Raw genomic sequence first — 16,221 nt, forward strand, 5'->3', positions numbered from 1 at the left:
CTGTGCTAGAATGACAGTCTCCGAGCTTTTAGGACCCCTGGAGCCTAATCCCAGTTCTGCGACCAGGAAACTCAATGCCAGAGAAGGCAAGGGATTTTTGGTCCGGAGCCACCCCCCCAGGTGGTATTAAGATCTAGATCTTGACCCTGAGATTCCTGCCACCGGGTTCAGCGTCCTTTTAAGGCTTGCACACCTGTATTCAGTGGCTCAGTTATTGACCACAGATTGGACAAGTTACCTTCCTTTGCTTTTGTGTGCCCCCTTTCCCCATATGCAAACTAAGAGCATTGAGGCACATGCTTCTGCGGTATTTGGCGAAAGGCTCCTCACCCTTCACCTCCCTCTTTAGTCCTGGGGAGCAGCCCCGCTGGGGCCCCACGGAGGGTCACAGCTTCCTCCCAGGGGCAGCGGAGGAAGGAGAGCCACAGAAGGATGATTATCCGAATATCCCACCATCCGATGGGATCCCCACGCCACCCCCTCCTTAGGAAGATAATCTGAGCCTCAGCAAATGTGCAGAATGCCACACGGGGCGACCTCCCCGTGTTCCCACTGCTCTGCAGTTCAGGTTACTCACGGGATTTCCAAGTTCAGCACGACCCTGTGAGAAGAGGACAAGGATTGTCAGCCACAACTGTGCAAGTAAGGAAACTGAGGCTCAGAGAAGCAGCTTCCCTCGGCCTCACAGATGGTCGGTGGCGGATCTAGGGCCGGAACTTCCAAGCCCTGTTCAGGCCAGGATTTAATTTTAAAAAGCAGCAGCAGCCCCATGGGGCGCCTGGGTGGCTCAGTCAGTCATGGGCTCGAACCCATGAACCCATGAACCATGAGATCGTGACCTGAGCCGAAGTCGGACGCTTAACCGGCTGAGCCACCCAGGTGCCCCCCAATTTTTTTTTTTAAAGCAACAGCCTTCAGGAGCACCTGGGTGGCTCAGTGGGTTAAGCGTCTGACTTTGGGTCAGTTCGTGATCTCTCAGTTTGTGAGTTTGAGCCCCACTCTGGGCTCTCTCCTCTCAGCACCGAGCTGGCTTCAGATCGTGCTGGTGCTTTGTCTGAGGAAGTTTTTCCTCCTTTAAAATTGGGGCTTCAGGGCTCATATCTTGATAAATTGCAAACTGCCTCTCCCTGATTTCCTTTTCTGTACCAACGTTATAATCCTTGGCATTCCCACCTTCCAGAGGATGCTTGGAATCCATCGATGGGTGGTATTACCGTGACAAACAAGAAAAAGAAAATCGGATTGCTCTGTAATGCCTAGTAGTGTGAAAATACCATGAACCACTTTATCAGTGAGGGGGGTCTCCTGGGTCAGCCCACGCAGCAGGGAAACCTGTTCCAGTAAGGGAGTAAGGTTGGGACCATGAATTTGAAGGGGAAAAAAAGTTCAAGTAACTTGTTCCATCACCAAAGTAACCACCTCTTGTCTTCCCAGCCAGACGGAAAGCCCCTGGGGGCAGATCTTGTCCTCTGCACAGGCATAACTCGGAGATATTGCTGGCTCAATTCTGGACCACAACAAAGCAAATACAGCAATAAGGCAAGTCAAATGAACTTTCTGATTTCCTAGTGCCTATAAAAGTTATGTTTATATGACTTCGCTCCTATGAGGACTTTAAGAGGCAAAACAGATGAACGTAAGGGAAGGGAAGCAAAAATAACATAAAAACAGGGAGGGGGACAAAACATAAGACTCTTAAATATGGAAAACAAACAGAGGGTCCCTGGAAGGGTTGTGGGAGGGGGGAATGGGCTAACTGGGCATTAAGGGGTATTAAGGAATCTACTCCTGAAATCATTGTTGCACTAGATGCTAACTAACTTGGATGTAAATTTAAAAAATAAATTAAATTAAAAAAATGTTTCAAGTTATGGGGGGGCGCCTGCGTGGCTCAGTCGGTGAAGCGTCCGACTTCGGCTCAGGTCACGATCTCACGGTGGGTGGCTTTGAGCCCCACGGTGGGTGGGTGGGTGGGTGGGTTCGAGCGTCAGGCTCTGGGCTGACAGCTCAGAGCCTGGAGTCTGCTTCCGATTCTGTCTCCATCTCTCTGCCTCTCCCCTGCTCGTGTTCCGTCTCTCTGTTTCTCCCTCTCAAATATAAAATAAAAAACAAAACAAAAAATAGATACCTTAAAAAGAAAGTTATGTTTACACGGCAGTGTAGTCTAGTAAGTGTGCAATAGCATACATCTGAAAAAGCAAAGTAAATACCGTAATTAAAACGTACGTTATTGCTAAAAAAAAAAATGCTGACCATTATCCGAGCTTTCACTGAGACATCATCCTTCATCACAGATCGCTGCAAAAAATATAATAAGAATCAAAAATTCTGAAATATTGTGAAAATTGCCAACACGTGACCCAGAGACACGAAGTCAGCCAATGCTGTTGGAAAAATGGCGCCGACAGACTCAACTGCCATTGACCTTCGATTTGTAAGAGACGCGGGTATCTACAAAGTGCAGTTAAGGTGGGGGGGGGGGGGGTTGCCCGCATCTCCCACAGAGCCGGGCGTGGTACCCGGCTGCGGATGAAGTGCCCTAGAAATGGCTGTGACTTTTTCTGAGATGGGGCATTTTCTGGGCCCTGGAGGAGAGGATGCGGATAGGCGGAGAGAAGCGATGATGAGGGCCTGAACCTGAACCTGAACAGTGGCAGTGGCCCCGAGCTTCCTCCACGGGGCTGGGATCATCACAGCAAGTTGTAAGTCCTCAAGTTTGGAATTTTGGTCTTTAGCAAAAACGAGCACGTTCGGAGCAACCTCCAAACCCAGAGGTTTGATCATTAGACTGCCGACTCCCACCGGAGGACGGTCCCAGCTCCGATCTGAGCTCAGCCCTGCTGTTTGTAGGGGGGGAGGGGATCCTGGCCACGTCACCCTTTGCCTCTGAGCCTCGGGTGTCTGTAGAACTGGGGATGATGATCCCTCCCAAGAGAGTAGTTAAAAAGATGAAGATTAAAAGGAGAAGCAGGGCGGGGTGGGGTGGGGGGGGGGGGCGTGCGTGGGTGGCTCAGTCCATTTCGGCTCTGGTTCCTGAGTTGGAGCCCTGAGGTCAGGCTCTCTGCTGTCGGCACAGAATCCACTTTGGATCCTCTGTCCCCTTCTCTCTGCCCCTCCCCCACTCATTCCCTCTCTCTCAAAATCAATAAGCTTAAAAGAATTATTAAAAACTAAATAAATAAAAGGCGAAGCCGGTGTGCAAGTACCTCGCAAGTGACTCAGATGTCAGGGGTTTTTATTGCGCCTCATTGCAATGATTTTGCCCAATTGCCTCAGCGGGCAGAGCCAAGGGCACACCAAAGGGCCTTAGGATGCTCCGGCCTCATCTGGGAAGTGTCTTACATGCAGATTCCGGGGCCCCGTCTCAGACCTATTCAATCAGAGTCTCCGAGGGAGGGCGGGTCTTGGAGGCTACGCTTCGGCAAAGCTCCGCCCATCCCTTCGAAGCCTACTGCAGTTTGAGGACCACCGGGCCACAGGCTCAGGATGTACAGTGTCTGTGCGGGCTGGCCCTCACTCTCCCAGCTTCCTCCTCCTCCTTTTCCTTCCCTCTGCTTCCTCCAGGCAGGCGGGTGACCCCTCACCTGGCCAGGCCCTGCCCCTGAATGCTGTGTGACCCTGCGAAAGTCCCAACTCCTCTCTGGGCCTGGGTCCCCTCCAAGATTCCCGCCCTGTGTTCCCAACGCTTAGGAAAAGCGCCTCTCTTGCCCCCATATTCCTGGGGAAGTGCTGCCACCCAGTGGCCATGGGGAAAAAACACCTCCTGGGGCGCCAGGGCCCTAGCGGGAGTCCCCACCTCTCCGATCCAGTCGCTGCCACCACCCGCCGCCGGGCTCTGGTCTGGCTGGGGAGACCAGGAGTCCCTGTACCCTGTGGGCCCTGAGTGAGAAGGGTCATACGCCGGGCTGTGACCAAGGTGCCCGCCCCTCAGCACCGCTGTGGCCCCAGCACAAGGCCTGACGCCTCACCGACCGCTGGCTTCAAAGACCCTGGTGGAGGCCAAGAAACTGGGGGTGAGGGGATGAACTTTGGTTCAGTTGAGCAGCAGCACAGAGATTTGGAGCGTGGGTTGGAGAATCGAACATAATAACAGTAGTCCTGGCAGCTGACACTCATTGGGCCTTTGCGTCGGGCCCTGTGCCAAACAGTCCCCGTACGTTAGCCCAGGTAAGGTCACTACAGTCCTCGGAGGTGGCCGGAAACGCCCGAGAGGGAGCCGAGGGGCAGGATGTTCCTGTGGCGGATGTGAGCGGACATCTTCGAGGAACAGAAAGGCCAGCGTGGCTGGAAGGGGTAGGGCGGAGCGCAGGAATCGGTCAGTGAGGTCAGCGGGGGTCAGAGCCAATGTTATTGGCACCCCTGTTTCCCGGACGAGGCTCTGAAGGGTTAGACACCTCTCAGGTCATCGCGGGTAAGGCCGGGGTTTGAAGCCTGATGCGTCTGACCCGGAGCGGCTCTGTGATCAGGCTGTGCGGGTGTGGACGGGTGACCTGGCTTCTCCGAACTCAGCCTCCTCAGCTGCACAAGGAGGGTAACACCTCCGACTTCGGGGCGTCGAGCGAGGCCCCGAGTCAAAAGGGGAGCCCAGTGGGAAGGGGCGTGATTGTAGATTTGTAGGGAGCTGGTGAGCGGGGCTGGACAGACCATTGGCTCAGTGGTGGCCATGTGACCCTGGAAACCTCACTTGACCTCTCTGAGCCCTGGTCTCCGTGGGTAAATGGGTACCATGAGAACTTGAGTGTTGGTTCTAAGTCAGACCATGACAATCCCCTGCTCGAACCCCTCCGCCATCTTTCCAACACACGCGGTCTTCTCCCAGATCGGGGCCTGCCTGCTTCTCTGGCACATGGCCCAGCTTTCCTCTCCGTCCGCATTCTGTTCCAGCGCCTTTTGCTGTTCCTGGAACGTGCTGGAATGTTTCCACCTCAGGGCCTTTGCCCTTACAGCTCCCTCTGTCTGGAGCATTCTTCCCCGGGTACACTCACCCCCTCACTTCATCCGTGTCTCTACTCACAGGTTACGACCTCAGGCAAGCCCTCCCGGCTCGCCAGCTCAAGCACAGCCCTCGGCTGGTCTCTCTGAACACGCACTCATTCCCCAGGACCACAAGTTGCCCGCTGGCAGGAGCCTGGCCTGTCCTGGTCACGCCTTTCGCCAACACTTAGCACAGTGCCCAGCACGTATAACATTTAATGCACATCTATTGAATGAATGAATGACTGTATCATCGAGACCGCCGCTCGGAGGCTGGGGAGTGGCCAGAGACGGCGGAGGGCTCAAAACCCTCAGAATCAGGGCCCCAGACTCCATCTGCCTGGGCAGTCGCAGGTGCCTAGCAGAAGAGCAGAACAGTCAGATCTGTAGGTGGCTGGACCCCACTGGCTACTGCAGCAGGTCGGTGGGGGTGGGGGGAATCTCCCCTCCCCTAATCTGAGCAAAGTGGGGGAGCAGGGCCCAGGAACTGCACGGCAGACCCACAGACCGGAAGCTACGATGCAAGGCAGAAGGGGGCCACTTACCCAGTGGGTCAGCCTGGGGGCGATGGGTCTGTGGAGGCCAGATCGCCAGATCCTCCTGGGGACAGGAACGTCCCTCCCACTAGTGGCCGAGGAGGAGAATTAGCATTGCTCAGAGGCATTTGCATCCTTCCAGAAGCCCCTTAGCGGCTTGGATGGAGCCGTGGACCTCCCTGCCCTCCTCTCTTCTCAGTGGCGTCCTCCACTAGTGGGCTGTGGGCTCCCGTGGGGCCCTGAGTCCCCCCAGCTGTCCCCAAACCGGCTCTATTCCTGGCTCGGCTTGGCATGCAGTGGGCTGACCCCTGACCTCCCCCCCCCCCACACACACACACACACACACTGCTAGTGCTCTGCCCCCAGAGTTAGGTCAGTGATGGAAGCCTAAGGGGGTGGAAGGAGAGGGACAGTGCCTGATTGTTCCCCACCCCTGGCAGCGAGGCCCCGCGGGCCTCAGTGTGACTGGCTGTGCGCGCTCTTGCGTTCGCCCGCCGCCCTCACCCATCGTTCTCTTTCCCTTTCTCTAGTTCATGAGGTCTCGGGCTCAAGTGGGAAGTTAGCAGTCATGTGGATGCGGGGACATCCCCAGAGATTATGAATCAGTAGGTTCGGGAGGGGAGGGCCCATGGTTCAGACACAGGGCAGGGACCCCTGGGAGGACCCCCACTTTGGAAAGAGCCTAGGACCAGAGCCAGAAGACCTCGGGCACCACTGGCCTCCTCCGAGCCTCCGCCGAGTGTGCAATGGGACCTTGGGATGCTTAGGAGAGATCCGGCCCCACAGGAACGCTGTGAGGGTGACGTGTGACACCGATGTGAACGTGTCTGCTCCCCCTTCCCCTCTGATCTGCCACGGCCCCGCCTGCGTGTCAGTCTCTCTGTCTTGCCCCATCCGCCGAGCGGTCCAGCTCTGTTCCAGCTGGCCTGATCGCTATAGCTTTATAATAAGCCTTGATGTTTGCAGGGTAAGCGCCCTACCTCCTTCTTCCGTGAGAGTGTCTCAGCTACTCTTGGTGCTTTTAGAATCCGCTTGACAAGCTCCACCGAAACCCTGTGGGGGTTTGATCAGGACTGAATTGAATCTGGACATTGATTTGGGAAGAAATCTGTGATATTCAGTCTCCCTGTGCAGGTTAATGGCTATCTCTCTGCATTTGCTTAGAGTTCTTTCTTTTACTGAAAAAAAAAATTTTTTTTAACGTTTATTTGTTTTTGAGAGACAGAGAGACAGAGCACGAGCCGGGGAGGGGCAGAGAGAGAGGGAGACACAGAATCTGAAGCAGGTTCCAGGCTCCGAGCTGTCAGCACAGAGCCCGACGCGGGCCTCGAACTCACAGACCGTGAGATCATGACGTGAGCTGAAGTCGGACGCTTAACTGAGCCACCCAGGCGCCCCTCTTTTACTTTTTATTAAGAAAAATGTCAAGTGTACAAAAAGACAGAGAGGAGGGTAACAGAGAACTTTCTACCCCTTACCCTTCGTGACCGCTCTCTGTTCAGCCATAACCCTGTCCCTTCCTGCCCCTTCTCCCTTCCCAGCATTCCTTACTTTCAAGCAAGTCTCTAGGGTCTCCTTTAAAGTCTTCTAATAGTGTTTTTGATTTTTTTTTTTTTTTTTTTTTTGGTCTTACTTTTTGTTTTCAAACAGTTCTAGATTGACAGGAAGTTGCAAAAACACTATAGAGAGTTCCTGGGTACCCGTCACCCGGCTTCCCCTAGTGGTGACATCTCACTTTAGCCAAACTGGGAAACTGACATTGGCCCCACCCACAGACCTCGTTCAGCTTCCATTCGTTTTACGTGCATTCGTGAGCGTGCGCACACGAGTGCGTGCGTGCGTGCGTGCGTGTGGGGTTCCATGCAGTTTCCTCCCTTGTGTGGACTCGTGTAATCACCACCACGAGCCAGACACAGAGCTGTCCCACCAGCTACCGTCTCCCTTCCCTCCCTTCTCCCCAACCCCTCCAACCACTAATCAATTCTCCCATTCTCCCTCTCTCTCCTTTCGTCATGTTGAGAACGTGTCACATTCGGGAACCACACAGCATGAAATCTTTCAAGATAGGCTTTTTTCATTTCCCATAATTCCCTCGAGTCCATCCAGGTAGTTGCGTCTGTCAATCGTTAGTTCCTTTCCTATTGGCAAGTGATATTCCACGGTCTGGATGCACTAATTTTTTCAACCATTCACTCACTGAAGGGCATGTAGATACATTGAGATTTTTTTTTTTTTTTAGTGAGTTCTATGCCCAACGTGGGGCTCGAACTTGCCACCCCAAGATCAAGAGTCACCTGCTCTATAGACCGAGCCAGCCAGGAGCCCCTGTTTCTTATTTTTGACTATTACAAATAAAGCCGCCGTGCAAAATTGTGTAGGTATTTTCATGTGGATATTAGTTTTCTTTCTCTATAACAAGGACCTAGATGTGTGGTCTTTGCGTCAAACGCTAAGGGTGTGTTTCGCTTTTTCAGAAACTGCCAAAGTATTTTCCGGGCGGGCTGTACCTGAGTAGCGTTTTGTGCTTTTCTCTGTAGGTATTTTGTCAGATTTAAGTTTTGTTATTATTGCAAATGGAGGATTTTTAAGAATTACACTTTGCTCTCGTGCTTATAAACGTGACTGCTCTTTATTGAGATCTAATGTACACAATATAAAGTAATCATTTTATTTTATTATTTTTTTTTCTTAATGTTTATTCCTTTTTGAGAGACAGAGACAGAGTGCGAGCAGGGGAAGGGGAGAGAGAGAGAGAGAGGGAGACGCAGAATGCAAAGCAGGCTCCAGGCTCCAAGCTGCCAGCACAGTGCCCAACACAGGGCTCGAACCCACGGACCGTGAGATCGTGTGACCCGAGCTGAAGTCGGACGCTTCACCGACTGAGCCACGCAGGAGCCCCATAAAAGTAATCATTTTAAAGTGTACAAGTCAGTGGGTTTTTAGTATATTCCTATTGATTGGATATTGGAATATTCTATATATCTGTTACATTTGATTCGTGGTTCTAATAATTTGCCTGTAGATTATTTGGGGTTTTCTATGTAGACAATCCTAGCATCTGCAAATGATGCTTTCCAATCCTTACACCTTGTTGTTTTGTTTTATTATTTTTTTTACTCTCTTATTGCCCTATCTAGGACCTCAGTTACAATATTAAATAGACGCATGGATGCAGGCAAAATTGCCTTGCCCTGGATTTTAAGGAATTTTGTCTACTGTCCCGTAAAGAACCGTATTTGTGCTGGGTTTTGTCAATAATCTTTATCAACTGAAGGAAGTTCCTTTCGATCCCCAGTTGGCTAAAACATGTTTATCATAAGCAGAGGTTGAAATTTATCGCCAGTGCCGAGAGGATCATATGACTTCTCTCCCTTAATTTATTACCGTGATGGAAGCCATTAATAGATCTTTCGAATGTTGAACCACCTTTGCATTTCTGGGGTAAACCCGATCAGTCCTGATGTATGTATCCTTTTGATTTTTTTTTTTTTCAACGTTTATTTATTTTTGGGACAGAGAGAGACAGAGCATGAACGGGGGAGGGGCAGAGAGAGAGGGAGACACAGAATCAGAAACAGGCTCCAGGCTCTGAGCCATCAGGCCAGAGCCCGACGCGGGGCTCGAACTCGCGGACCGCGAGATCGTGACCTGGCTGAAGTCGGACGCTTAACCGACTGCGCCACCCAGGCGCCCCAAGTATCCTTTTGATTCATTGCTGGGTTTGTTCTGCTACTGTTTTATTTAGGGTCCTTGCATTGACTTTTTCGCAAGTGGGACTGGTCTGGAAGGTCCCTTTGAATATAGTATGCAAATGGCAAAGAGCCGTCTCTGAGCTCAAGTGTCTCTCTCAGGAGGCCTGTGTCTCTTCTGTCGCTCTCAGGGTCCCTCTCTGTCCCGCCCCGTACACACTGCTCCTGCGGCTGACCGAGGGTGGGAGCCACGACCAGATCCCCGAAGCAGCTGCAGAGGATGGGAGCTAGAGAATCGGGACCTTGAGCTTTGGAAGAATCTGCAAGGCTGCGACTCCCGAGACCAGCCAAGGGGCCCCTGGGCCTCTCATTGAAGACGGAGGCTTAAGAGCAATCCCCCCCTCCCTTCTTCTTCTGGTGGGGAGAGCCCTCCAGAGGAAGTGGCTAAGAAGGGCCCAGGGTCAGGGGTTAATGACCCCATTGTGCTCAAGGCTGACGGATGGCCCAGCGTGTCACCAGGGAGACCCCTTCCCCCTCCCAGCCATCATCTGAGGGAGGCATCCCTGCTGGCCTTTGATAACCGCTGAGGGCCACCCCCCTGCCGTGGGGGAATGCCAGGCCAGCCTCTTTGGCAGGGTCTGGTGTGCTGGGGCCCCAGAACGTAGGTCTCTAACCCCTCTGCTTCGCACCCACCCCTATTCCCCACCACCAGACACTCTAAGTAGTGGGGGTGCTGACCAAAGGCGCTGGCCATGACCCTCCCCCCACGTCTGGGGCACCCAGTACAGCTGGTCCTGTGCCAGCCCCGCCCCTCTCGTAAATGACCACATCCTCAGAAGTGACCCGATGTGGCCCAACATTTTGGATGGGACCCGGGGACACCTTGGTCCAGGCTGTCCTCAGGACCAGGGGTACACAGCCAGGTCCCCTGACTTCCTGCTCAAACGTGCCCCTTCTGAGGCGAGGGCTGGATGCTGAGGTGAATCAGATATGTCTTCCCTCGAGGGGCTCACAGGCCAGCAGGGAACGGCTGGGGGCGGCGGGGGGGGGGGGGGGAGGCGGTCGGAACATGAACATCAAAGTTGAAATGTGGTAAGTTCGGTAAGCACAGAGTACTCTGGGGTGTCAGAAGAGGAACCCCTAGCCCAGCCAGGAGGTCAGGGAGGCTTCCAGAAAGAGATGATGCTGGGCTGACTCTAAAAGGGTGAACAGAAGTTAGACCAAAGGGCGTGGCGGCGGCAGCAGCAGTAAAGAAAGGCATCCCAGGCAGAGGGAACAGCATATGCGAAGGCACAGAGTAAACCCGGCGTGGTGGGTGTGTGAGCCACAGCAGTTCAGTGGTGAGACGTGAGGCTAAACGGGTCGGCAGGGCCAGGGCTTCCAGGCACTGATAGGCCATGCTAGATGTTGAGACTTGGCGGTTTGTCGCTCTGGCGGGGAAAAGAGCTGAGAGCTGGGTTCTAACTGTGCCCCCATCCATCCATTTAGTCTTTATTCATCCGGCTCCCTGAGCAGCAGCGTGACTGGGGCAGGTCACTTCCTCATGAACAGCCCCCCATGAGCCGGCCCCCTCTGAGCCGCCTGGTCCCAGCCCCCAAGTGGAACCTGGAAGACACAGCCGGATGATGAACGCAGACATACCGCCAGGGAGTGCCGTGTGCAGCGGCTGGTCTCAGTCCCAGAACTGCCATAGGGTGTGGGGGACAGAAGCTTGGAAGAGATGGTTTCAGGGTGAAAACAGGTCTTAACAACAGCCTCTCGGAGCCACAGCAGCCCCGGATGTGAAGGGGGACTTCTTGTTAGAGGGGAAATATACAACCCTCCCCCCCCCGCCGCCCATGTCACTGGATTTTCTGTTATTTGCAGTCAAAACGCATTCCTAACTGACCCAAGCTCCTTACCTCAAGCTGAAAAATGTATAAATACACTCCAAGATCTCGTATAGTCACATAAATAGATCTTCCAGAGAAACGGGACTCCTTCTTAAAGACAGGATACACACCATGCCTTCATTTCAAATAACTTTATTTTTTTTAACCAATTTTATTATTTTGAGACAGAGAGAGACAGAGCACGAGCAGGGGAGGGGCAGAGAGAGAGGGAGACCCAGAGTCCGAAGCAGGCTCCAGGCTCCGAGCTGTCAGCACAGAGCCCAACGCGGGCCTCGAACCCACAAACCACGAGATCACGACCTGGGCCGAAATCGGACGCTCAACCGACGGAGCCACCCAGGCGCCCCTACATCTTGGTTTTCACTTAAGATTACACGGAAGACATTTCCTCTGTCGTTAAAAATTCGTCGTAAACATCACTTTCAATGGCTGCGTCACGCTCTGTCCCCGGACCGTGACCCTCCCCTACTGCTGAGCGTCAAGGTGGTGGCCAGTCGGCAGTTGGTCATATTCTACACGAGGCAACAGACCTCTTTGCGCGTAACTACTGATTCATACCTGGTTTGCTCCTACGTGTCCTCCCTTGAAATTAGGCGGCAGATGCTGTTATCTACGAGGCCAACTCAGCAACTCTGTGTTTTGTTTGTTTCTTTTGTGATAACATCAGATCGACCCTCTTAGTGAATGTTTAAGTTCAAGCAACAGTTTCTGCCTGCCTGCGCGGTCCCTCTGTCCACACCCTTTCTGATGACCTTCCTCTTATCCTGTCCTGGCTGGGCTCAGAAATCAGAGCGCCGAGGTGTTGAAAGTGTGTCAGATTGCGGGGGCGGGGGAGACCTGGACTCTGGGTGCGGGGCTCCCTCGGGAGAAGGGCCGATGGGTGGGGGGAGGGGGGCCAGAGCGAGGCCTGCCCTGGGAGTCTGGTCCACTCTGCGCCCTCCAGGGAGGGAGCGAGGGGAGCTCGGAAACGTGGGGGGTCATGTAAGCACCCTGGCCCGACTGTGTGGCCAACTGGGGCCTGGCAGCCGGTGGGGGAGGAGGGAGGTGCAGCCCGCGCCTGGGGGAAGGGGGCTGGTGGCCGTGGGAAGCATCTGGGAGCCGCTCTGCCCCCTGCCCTGGTGACAGGCTGCCCAGGACCAGGGCAGGAACACGTCCAGAGAAACTGCAGCTGAGCCCCTGGAGGACAGACCCGCAGCTCCTCGGGACACGAGCACCTGGCCAGCGCTCAGAACACCCAGAGGAGAAGGGACATTGCCATTTTGGACCCCGGTCCCCCCTCAGGCAAGAGGCTGCCTGTGCTGGGTCCTCTTCCGGCTCCACCCACCCTCTCTGATCCCCTAGGCTTCCTTCTTCCAGGGCTTTCTGTGGAGACACAAACCTCAGGACCCTCTTGCCTCCCCAGCCCCCCTCCTCCATCGCAGAGAAGAGAGGCCCCTTGACCTCGCCTCCTTCAGCCTGCAAATGACTTTATAGACCCCGTCTCATGCCCTTCCCTCCCTCAAGCCAGGGTTCCCCCGCTCCATCCAGCTCAGGACCGCCCCGCCCCCACTCCAGGATCCCCTCCCCCCACTTAGCCCACCTCGGTGCCACACCCTCGTCATCTCTTCTAAGAACGACCCACCATCCCTCGGGTCCCCTTCAGCTACTGCCCTCTATCTCCCCTTGCGTTCGGCTTCCCTGAAGCCCTGTCTACACCTGCTGTCTACACTTCTTCCCTGGCCGTATGCTCCTCCGTTCTCCCCCCAGTCCCCGATCCTGCTCTGGCGAAGGCTCCGTGGCACGGGACCCCCTCCCCCAACTCCCTCCCTGTCTGTCTGGGTTACCTCGCTGGCCACCCGCCCTCTGTGACAGTGTGTCTCCTTCTCTGACCCCCTCCGCCCGCTCCCAGCTGGGTGCCCGCTCTCCCCAGGGCTTCATGACGGAATCGGCTCCTCTGACCACCCCCCCCCCCCCCCCCGCCAGACCCCAGGGTCCAGACCCACGAAACCAACTGTCTCCACCTGGGGGGCCCTCGGGACCTCCAGCTCCACCTGCCCACCGCCGACCGACCTCAACATCTGCCCCTACCTGACACCCCACCTGTCAAGCCACACCCAACAGCCACCAGTGTCCCCAGTCATGCTGCCGCCCCCCACCGTGTCGTCTGTCCAGCCCGTCTACGCCTCTCCAGTCAGTCAGAGCCAAGCTCATCGTCCCTGACTGCTCTCCAGGCCTCGGCGGCCTCTCTCCCAGCCCTTGCATCTTCCTTGGGTCCCACTGCCCGCAAGAGAGAGCCCCGTCACAGCAACAAGGCCGGGGGCCCGTGGGTGGCAGAGGTGTGGGGGAGGGGAGCCAACCGAACCACACACGGAAGGGGCAATGAGGCAGGCCACGCACCCTCCTCCTCTCTTCTTCAGATGCCCCCACGTCGGCTCGTACCCAGGCTGCCCTCGGAGCCTCTCCACGCGTCCCCACCCCGGGCCCGGGGCCCTGGTCCGTCACAGCCCTGGGCCCCAGGGCAGTTAGGACGTCTCACTCTCGGCTGGGGCGTGAGGCGAGGGTGGTAAGGGTGCCCCTCACAGGGTTCATTGGGAGGATTTAAATAAGGTGATACGAGGGGCGCCTGGGTGGCGCAGTCGGTTGAGCGTCCGACTTCAGCCAGGTCACGATCTCGCGGTCCGTGAGTTCAAGCCCCGCGTTGGGCTCTGGGCTGATGGCTCAGAGCCTGGAGCCTGTTTCCGATTCTGTGTCTCCCTCTCTCTCTGCCCCTCCCCCGTTCATGCTCTGTCTCTCTCTGTCCCAAAAATAAATAAATGTTGAAAAAAAAAATTTAAATAAGGTGATACGAGGGCTTAGGAGAACGTCTGGCACCGAGCACACGCTATAGAACGTCTGCTGTCACCGCTCTCATGTGCCACCACCTCCGGGCGCTGGGGCTCCTCCGCTCCCCGCCCCCCCATGCCTCCCACCTGCCCCAGGAGCTCCCTTCACCCTCGCCCAGACCCCCAGCCCAGACCTCCCCGGGCATCTGCCCCCAGACTCGGCGCGTCCTCCCTCCCCGAGCCAGCCCGTCCCGCTGTGTCCCTCGCTCGGGAAATGGAGTGACCTCCCACCTAAGCAGTCTCCGTCACCAGCTCAGTGGTCACAGGCTGGGCGCTGGCGTCTGGCCTCCGTCCACGGCTCGCCAGCCTCAGGGTCTCGGGCGGATCACGTCGCCTCGCTGCACCTCGGGGTCCTGGACAACAAGACAGGGGTGACCATAATGCCTTCTCCATTAGCTTGTTTTCGGGATTATGAGAGAATGTATGGACAGCGTAAGCCCTTGGTGGACGTGGCCATTGGCGCATCCTCTCGCACCTGGACAACTCGGCCGCTTCTAACCCGGTCCTTGCCCCTGTCTTGCCCACAGCACGTCTGCACACGTGTCGTAAAGGCCCCAGTCATGGAGCGTGACCCCATGCAGGACACTGAGCAAAGTCCTGCCACGAGCTCCATCCCTCAACCGTTTCGGCACCCCCAGAGACAGGGGCTGTTACCCTTGTTTTACAAACGAGGGAGCTGAGGCCCGAGACGCCGCGACTGGAGTTAACCACTACCTCAGGGTATACCGGCGGCATTCATGCATTGATCCCAAACATTTATTGAGCGCCTGCTGTATGCCGGGCACTGAGCCGGGCGCTGGGAAAACAGTAATAAACCAGACTGGCACAGACCCAGCCCTGACCCCTTTAAAATCCTTCAGCGACCACCCCACTATCCCTCGAGACCTCGTCCGTGTACCTTATCGGGGCATCCACAGCAGGAACCCCCCTGACTACCCTCGGCAGCCCACGTGGTTCCTCCCCCTACCCACCTCTCCCACCTTCCCCGTCCCCACTCTGCTCTGGCACACGGGTGGCCTCTTTACCCCTTCGCACACCATTCACCTTCTTCTCAGCCCCAGCCCCACCCCCTCTGCCAGCTCCTCTCCTACCTTCCGTCTCAATTTCGTTGCCTGGTTAACTTATCCTCGTCTTTTCAGGCTCTGTCCTTGGTCCCCTGCTCCAAGAAGCCTTCCTGCCTCAACCTCCCAGCCAGCGGTGAGCTCCCAGGCCCCCTCTCTGACAGCCCACTGGCTCTCTACGGATGTAGCTCTCCTCCTGTACTGTGGCTCCTTGAGGGCAGGCCCAGGGGGGTGTATTCAGCTCTGGATAAATCTTCGTGCCCTCTCTGTTCCCCCCAGCTGCCCATCCACCCATCCCCAATTTACCCATTTTACTTCTCGCAGTGGCCCGAAGGCCCCAGACCCAGCTCAGTGGTCACAGGGGAATATACATCACGGCCACACGCGGGTGCTCTGTTTCACATCTCTGTAGACACAGGAACGGAGTGTGATGGGGGAATCGATGGATGTTTGAGGCACCTGAATACAACATCCTCAGGGCTCTGGCTCCTGTGGTTGCAGATGGGGTGGCTGGGGCTGCTGTGACCCACCTAAGTCCCCTCCCCGAGTCCCTGGGCCTCTCGAGGGGTGGGGAGCGGCCCCGGAAAGAGACAACAACCAGAGCTGGAATCTAACCGGGTGAGCGCCGAGTCCTGGCCCTGGATCCTCTCTGGGCCTGTTTCCTCATCTGAAAAATGTTGTCGTCAGCCTGTCCCTGCCTGCCTTGCAGGCCTGTTGTGAGGAGGCAAGGGAGGGGACAGTGGACAGAGACCGTCTTCCCTTGAGAGCAGACACTTCAGTATCTGACTGGCTTCCTGACACTCCCATCTCGGGCACAATCTGTTCCGTTTGCAAAAAAGACTCCAGTAAATTTGGTTTTAGGCTTCCTCTGGTGGCCCAGATCCAGCTCGGCGTGTCCCATGGGTCAGGGCACATTCTGAGGGCTCTTTCCTGGAGAGGTTTCAGGGGAGGAGCACGCAGCTCCGTCTAGCTGCAGCACCTGCTCACTGAGCCCCTGGTGGGGAAGGACACTCACCCCGCTGAGCTTCAGTCTCCACCTGTGGAAGACGGGGTGTCACTCCCGCCCCTTGGGCTGCTGTGCGGGTCAAGCGAGATGGTGGATGGGAAGGTGTCTTGTCTCAGTGCAAGGAGGCAGCCCGGGTCAGGGTGGTGGGTGGGAGGGTCCCTCCCCCCACTCCCTGGAGGACAGGAGGTGCACCACAAGACCT

The sequence above is a fragment of the Puma concolor genome, chromosome B4, assembly GCF_028749965.1.
Source record: "Puma concolor isolate L17-30 chromosome B4, mPumCon1.1.hap2, whole genome shotgun sequence".
NCBI lineage: Eukaryota > Metazoa > Chordata > Mammalia > Carnivora > Felidae > Puma > Puma concolor.